We start from the raw sequence: 6,876 nt of genomic DNA, 5'->3' as shown, positions 1-6,876 counted from the left end.
CACTCTGATGATGATCTCAAAGTCTGTCCAGGCTTCTGTGGGAGAAGATGGCCCTTAAAGGACCCAGGTTCTGAGGGCTTTCAAGGTCATTGAACTGAGTCCTGAGGGCAGTGCAGTTGTTTTAGAATAGATTGGGGGGGAGGAGAAGGGAAAGTTCCCCCCCCATAGCCAGTTTATATCCCAGTAGCTCATAGTCTTGAAAGGCAGCCCCACATACAACACACTGCTGTAGTCTAGAAGCTGAAGTGCACTGTCCCTAACGCCCAACCCAGACAGCCTATCCAGAAGGATACAACTGCCCGTGGTATCAAGAGGTCAAGTCCATTTATTGTAATGTAGCGATTTCCCATTAATCAACAGCGGTATCAACCATTGAGAGGACCAAGAGAATTCGCAGGAAGGCACTCCCCCAGTTTTTCTCGCAGTACCGTTGACCAAGCCTGTTTCAGTGCCTGAAGCCATATTGAAAAGGACCCGGATAATCAGTTTAATCCAAGAGTGTCTGGAGTTGCACAGCAACCAGCAACTCAAGCACCTTGTCCCCAAAGGAGATGTTTACAATGGGACCAAAGCTGCAGCAATCCTCAAAATCCAGAGTGGGCTTCTTTAGAAGTGATCTCCCATCTACCTCCTTCATGAGCGCTGGGATCACCCCCTCTTGCAAGGAGCGATTAATAAGCTTCTGAACCCAGCTGGTCAGTCTCCTCTTGCTGGCTGTCATAAGCCAAGAGGCATAAACATCAAGCAACCAAGCGGTAGGCCACACTGCCAAACATCTTTCAGATCTTCAGACTGGGGTAACTAACATCCATCCCATAAAACAGGACTCGAAAGCCTCATGCTCTGGATATAGCAGCCAGAGGCTGAACTTGTGGCATCCAAGCTAAGGTGGGTGCAACTTGCACCATGCAAGTGACCATTCTTTGCAAGTCAGTTGCAGCAGGTCACTGCTGAATACCGGTTGTAAGGGAACAAGGGTAAAGAGAGAGCATGTGGGCTTCCCAGAGGCATATGATGAGCCACTGTGGGAAGCAGGATACTGGAATAGCTAGGTCTTGGGCCTGATCCAGCAGGGCTCTTTTTATGATGAAGACACAAGCCAGGGGGTTGTGCTGCATATCACTCGTGATCAGCATAATTTTTTCCATCTCTGTGCAGAATGAGTTTTGTTCTGGGAGATAATATCAAGGCAGTGTGTGCACACCTGCATTCAGAGAGGGGCCTTCCTGATTTAACCTGAGCAGGATCTAAAATTAACTGAGCGGACATAAAAACAAACAAACTTGCGAGCATGTGCATGTGCACTTGCCTTAGTACTGGTACTTTCCCCTTTCCTTAAAGTCAAAGTAAACTGCTAGTGCTGAAAGATCAGGCTGGAACGAACGGGCTGGCAGTCTGCACACATTCCCTAACCTTGGCCAGTCACGATGATAAGATTGCTATGCAGCTGCATTTTGAAGAATACTTTTAACTATAAATGTGTTGCTTTCTGTAATGGTCCTTTGTCCTGCTTGAGCGCGAGCGAGCAGCACCTTTACTGCTTAAGAGTAAATAAAGCTTCGATTGTAAGTCCTCTCGTCTGGGCTGATTATTGGGCTCCATCTGCCCAGGAACGAACCTCCCCTATTGGGTCAAGGCTACCCCAATACATCAGGAACACTGCTCATGATATAGTGAATATGCTCTTGGCACCCACAACCACCTTCCATGTGGTAATTGTAATAACCACGGATATGTTCCCTGGGGCAGGAATCACCATTTCCCAGCTACAAAAGATAGCATCTCTAAGGTCGGGGGAAAGGTTGTGTCCCTAGAACCACACTAAAACCTCAAGAGAAGATGGCTGGACTGCTGGATAGCAGACGGATGACAGCTACAGGTCATCCTGTAGAATATTAAAATGAAGAAGGATAGGCAGAAGGGACCATGGCTACCACCTGCAGGCTGCACCTCTTATTAGTTGCTGTCTCTGCTCCCTGAATCATTGATACGTCTTGACATCTGACTTGAGTTTTACAAGCACCAGCATCAACAACATGACTAGTTAGTAGAGATGGAGTGGAAGCGTGATGAAGGAGCTGAGCTGGGAAAGAAGACACACATTTCATGCAGTTGACCAGAGTGAATGGCGGGGACTCCCAGCATCTGCAAGATTTATTATTTTCTTAACAGATACGTTTGATATACACGCCAGTTGAACATTTCTGGTCTGCATGTACCACGCAGCAATAGCACAGACTTGCTTTCATGAGAGAGAGCATGGCTGGAAACAAAGGACTAGGAAGGAATATAGTTGCTGTAACCAGGTATGGCCACATGCAGGCAGCAGAGCACCAGTTTTGAAAGTGCCCAATCTACAATTTCCAGTAAAAACAGCAACAACAAACCTACAGAAGGAACCTCTTTGGGGTGGAGGGAGTGGGGATTCATTTGTGTCAGGAATCAACCCTGCAACCTGTTTCCCATACCAGGTCACTCAGTACAAGCCTTTGATCTGTATGAAGTGTCTCCGGAATGCTCTGCTCCTCAGTCTCCATCACAATTTTTAGAAAGTGTGTGTGAAATCTTGGCTTTTTACCCAGGCTTTTATATGATTGCTCCTATTGCTGTTGCTTTGTATCTTTTATGGTTATATTGTGTTTGTTTTTCATCTTTTAATAAGATCTGTATTTTTATGTTCTAGCTGATATTTTAATTGTGTAATTTTTGTAGTCTTGTGTGAACCACCTTGAGATTGTTTTAATGAAAGGCAGTATAGAAATTTAACAATCAATCAATCAATATTAGAAGAGCCTACACCAGAGAATGTGCAAAGTTTCATTTTCATCATTACTGGCGAAAGGGCGAATTCTATCTGTACATCTCTGGGATTAGGGAGAAGAGCCTCCATCTTAGCGGGCATACCCTATGGCGGAGTAACCCCTTTTTTGAGGGCCCTGTACACCCAGCTTCCAATAAGTATTCCTTTCCTACTAAATATGCCTTTTAAGAGAAGGCCCAGCACAGCATCTGTCCAGTGGTTGTTGCTGCTGGTGCCTACCACATTTTTCTTTTTAGAGTGTGAGCCCTTTGGAGACAGAGAATCATCTATCCATTCTTTATTTTTCTATGTAAACCACTTTGAGAATTTTGATTGAAAAACGGTATATAAATGTTCACTGTTGTAGTAAGTGTGAGTTTGGTCTCCCATACTCCAAAATAGAGCAAATGAAAAAATTGTATTACTTTACTATGCAAGAAACTAATTTATGTTATAATATTTATGTGCATTTTTTAAAAATTTGGGGCCCCTTTATAACATATGCTACAGGCCCCACACTAGCTTAATCTGGCCCTGCATACCTTCTAGAGAATCTCTAGCTCTGGTGTTTTCATTTCAAGAAGGCAGAGAGGGGCACAGTAATCCCTTCTCTGTTTCAAGCACAGGAGACTGTTCCTCAGAATCGCCAGCATATTGGGCCAACTCAAAGGTCTATAGTGGCTCTTGCTATAAATCATGAAAATGGGCCTAGGCACTAGGTCTACATGCCAAAGGGACACATTCCTTTAATTTTGTGTGGAATGGGACTGTTTTCCTATTTCTGGGTTTATTATTGCTCTCACTGTTAGATGAGAACATATCTTGTCAATGCTCAAACAGCTCTACTGACTTCCCTCTCAGTCCATTTTTGGGCACAATTCGAAGTGCTGCTCCTTTCCCTCAAGTCCTGCACAGTTTGGGTCCTGATTCTTTAAGACTCACCCCTTCTCCAAAGGGAGCCTGTTTGTACCGTCTCAGTCATGGTGCCTGGTTATGGAACAATCTTCCCCATGAACATAGGAACATACAGGAAGCTGCCATATACTGAGTCAGATCATAGGTCCATCTAGCTCAGTATTGTCTTCACAGACTGGCAATGGCTTCTCCAAGGTGGGAGTCTCTCTCAGGCCTATCTTGGAGATGCCAGGGAGGGAACTTGGAACCTAGATCCTCTTCCCAGAGCTGCTCCATCCCCTGAGTGGAATATCTTACAGTGCTCACACATGTAGTCTCCCATTCATAGTCAACCAGGGCAGACCCTGCTTAGCTAAGGGGACAAGTCATGCTTGCTATCACAAGACCAGCTCTGCTCTCTAACGACCCTGATGTCTCCTTTGATGCAATCCAACTTGAACTGGAAATCGCAGCGGTTACACGTTATCTCCCTGGCATGTAACACACTATATGCCTTTTTGTGCTTTTTTAATGGAAAAGGTGGCCAATTTATACCTATGGCCTTGCGAGTGTTTCGAGCCAAGATTGTGGCTCAAATTGTGGTTGTGGCTCAAAGAGCCCCTGGTGGCGCAGTGGTAAAACTGCCGCCCTGTAACCAGAAGGTTACAAGTTTGATCCTGACCAGGGGCTCAAGGTTGACTCAGCCTTCCATCCTTCTGAGGTCGGTAAAATGAGTACCCAGAATGTTGGGGGCAATATGCTAAATCATTGTAAACCGCTTAGAGAGCTCCGGCTATAAAGCGGTATATAAATGTAAGTGCTATTGCTATTGCTAAATGCTCTTCGGAGTCGCTCTCTGGATCCAAGGGGTCCATCCAGATATCGAATCGATCCTGTCTAGATTCCTTAGAGCCATTTTCAGAGTTCCCAAATGTGTCTCTTACACTGCTTTATGTTTGGAGACCGGCTCTTATCCGATCTCCTGTTTAGCTTGGGAGGCCTCGACACGCTGGCTTAAACTCTGTTTGGACCCTCAGGGACCTTCATATGTTCAACATATGTGGAGAGACACCTTCCTTAATCCATGGTTGACCGTTGTCACCAACAAATTGTTGGGCATGGGGCTTTCTCCCTCTCACATTTTCTCCTTGGGTTTTGTAAAAGCGAAGGCTATTGTCATTTAGCATCTAAATGATATTGAATACCAACACCTACTTGATCTTGGAAACATATATTGTTCCCCTTTGTACCTTGGCATTTCCCCTCCAGCTGGAAAACAGGCTGCTAGTTATTTAACCACCCTTCATTTTGTTAAATTTAGGTCAGCCTCTGCTAGGGCTAGGCTGAATGTATTACTTTCAGCCTTGCTTCAAAGGAGGTTCTCTAAAGAACCCCCTGTTTCGGGGTTGTGTCTATGTGGGGAGGGTAGTTTGGAAACAGTCATTCTTATTCTTTTATACTGTTCCCTTTATCATGATTCTAGGAGCGAATTACTGCATCCATTACTAGAGCAATTCCCTGGTAGGTCTGATCCTTTTTATCTTAATTATTGTTTGGCTGATACCAATGATGAAGTCACCAAAGTGGTAGCCAAATTTTATTTATGGGGTGATGAGACAGACATCCTGCCATGTTCTTTTATAAGGTTGATCTTATGGTAGTTTTAGTCTTACCTGTATGTATTATTATATTTATTCCACTTATTGTAATTCTGAACGGCTGTGTTATTGTCACCTTTGTTTTTGTTTGGCCTATGGCTGCAATAAAAGAACTACACACACACTCCTTTGATGCCCTTTGGGCACTAGATAAAGATCTTTTTATTTTGGGTCTATTATTATTACGTAGGTTTTTGATCTGTGATGGAAATAATTCTTGTTTTTATTTTGTTTGCTGCTGTTTTTTATTCTACTGGCTATTTAGTTATTCTAAAATTGCTTTTGATTTTACTGTGTAAGCTGCATTCGTTCTCCCTGTCCATGTGTGATGCAGGGCTTTGATGACTGGTAACTGAATGTATGAACTCTATTGAAAGGCATTGGGCTTGATGTAAGGCAAAGAGATATGAATAGTTTGCAATGTTCTGCTATGGAAGTTTGCATTGTTCTGCTATGTTCTGCTAAGAGAACTTTGATTGAAAAGCGGTATAAAGGCAGCAGCAGCAATATGGCTCTTATCGCATGCAGAACACTGTCTGATGTTGGTGCTGTCATGGACATGGCTAGACAGGCTCAGGTTTTGCTGCTTCCTCTGTGCAGAACAGGCCAAGCTTTCTTGAGCTGGCCCATCATGAGAGGAGAGCTGGTCTTGTGGTAGCAAGCATGACTTGTCCCCTTAGCTAAGCAGGGTCCACCCTGGTTGCATATGAATGGGAGACTACATGTGTGAGCACTGTAAGATATTCCCCTCAGGGGATGAAGCCGCTCTGGGAAGAGCAGAAGGTTTCAAGTTCCCTTCCTGGCTTTTCCAAGATAGGGCTGAGAGAGATTCCTGCCTGCAACCTTGGAGAAGCCGCTGCCAGTCTGTGAAGGCAATACTGAGCTAGATAGACCAATGGTCTGACTCAGTATATGGCAGCTTCCTATGTTCCTATGAAGACACAGCCATGTGCAGGAAGGAAGCAAGGTCCAGCCCATGGTACCCCTGATGGCAACTGGCAATACACCGCTTTTCAACAAAAGTTCCCAGAGCGATAGATAGATAGATAGATAGATCCCTGTCTCCAAAGGGCTCATAATCTCAAAAGGAAACAAGATAGACACCAGCAATAGGGCTAGTTGCTCTTAATGTAACTTTTTTTTTCAGGAGACAAGGAGGGGGGAAACAACTCTAACCCTGCTATCCTTAAACTTTTATTTGGATGTACTTGAATTGCAGTTAAATCCACTTCCATGCAAAAGCCTCAGCCAGAAAGGTTCCAGTTTTGCAGGTCCTCAGAAAAGAAACTGAGCATTCAAGTGACAATCCAACTTATTATTATTAAGACAATTTTCTCACTCACACACACACATCACCTGGGTGATGATGATGACGCCTGTAGGTTGGAATGTGAACCAGCTGTTTCTGCTACCTCTGGGTGATGTTGTGCTTCTTGCAACCAAGGCGTGCCAAATTCCTCAAATGCCTACACAGCTGTGCTGGTGGTAGCTTCTTGGCAGTTTGCAACTGCCGCAGCCTCTACA

The sequence above is a fragment of the Hemicordylus capensis genome, chromosome 6 (assembly GCF_027244095.1).
Source record: "Hemicordylus capensis ecotype Gifberg chromosome 6, rHemCap1.1.pri, whole genome shotgun sequence".
Taxonomy (NCBI): Eukaryota; Metazoa; Chordata; class Lepidosauria; order Squamata; family Cordylidae; genus Hemicordylus; species Hemicordylus capensis.
The sequence above is the reverse complement of the archived record's forward strand: the minus strand, read 5'-3'. Positions refer to the sequence as shown.